We start from the raw sequence: 595 nt of genomic DNA, 5'->3' as shown, positions 1-595 counted from the left end.
CGTCGACGCTAAGTTTCCCAGGGTGTGTTGCAATCATTTATGCCTTCTATGTCTTTAAATGGCTAAGCAAAGAGGACTCTGATGTTGATAAGACCCCTCTCCGGCTTTCGTTCATGACAACCCTGAAACTGAGAGAGGCTCAGGCTATGATGCTGTCTTATCTGTGTCTGACTGAATCATTTGTCACGTTAGATAAGAGCTGTTTCAGGCTGACGGTAAAATCCCATTCTGTTCTAACAGAACTCAGAAAGATCATCTCCGCCAATCCGAAAGTGCATCCAGGCCTCGCAGCCTTGGATTTTTCAACCGGAGAGAAGGTAATGTACGAGGAGCTGGAAGATGAGATAGTGGGAATCCGAGAGGGTTTAGTCAGTGAGGAGAGAGAGGAGACAGACTGCGCCGCTTCGAATGCGCAAGAGCCTGAATGTGACGGATGGACGGGTGGTAAGAGGGTTGACCGGGCAGGACGCGAGGGTCGTGGTTCGGATTGCGTATCAGACGACACGTTCGAAGAAGATCTAATCATAGCGAATGTGTCAAAATTTGTCCGAACTGTTGACGGACAGGGAACTGGACATATGGTCCTATTTGGCAG

The sequence above is a fragment of the Hypomesus transpacificus genome, unplaced genomic scaffold (genome assembly GCF_021917145.1).
Source record: "Hypomesus transpacificus isolate Combined female unplaced genomic scaffold, fHypTra1 scaffold_185, whole genome shotgun sequence".
Taxonomy (NCBI): Eukaryota; Metazoa; Chordata; class Actinopteri; order Osmeriformes; family Osmeridae; genus Hypomesus; species Hypomesus transpacificus.
The sequence above is the reverse complement of the archived record's forward strand: the minus strand, read 5'-3'. Positions refer to the sequence as shown.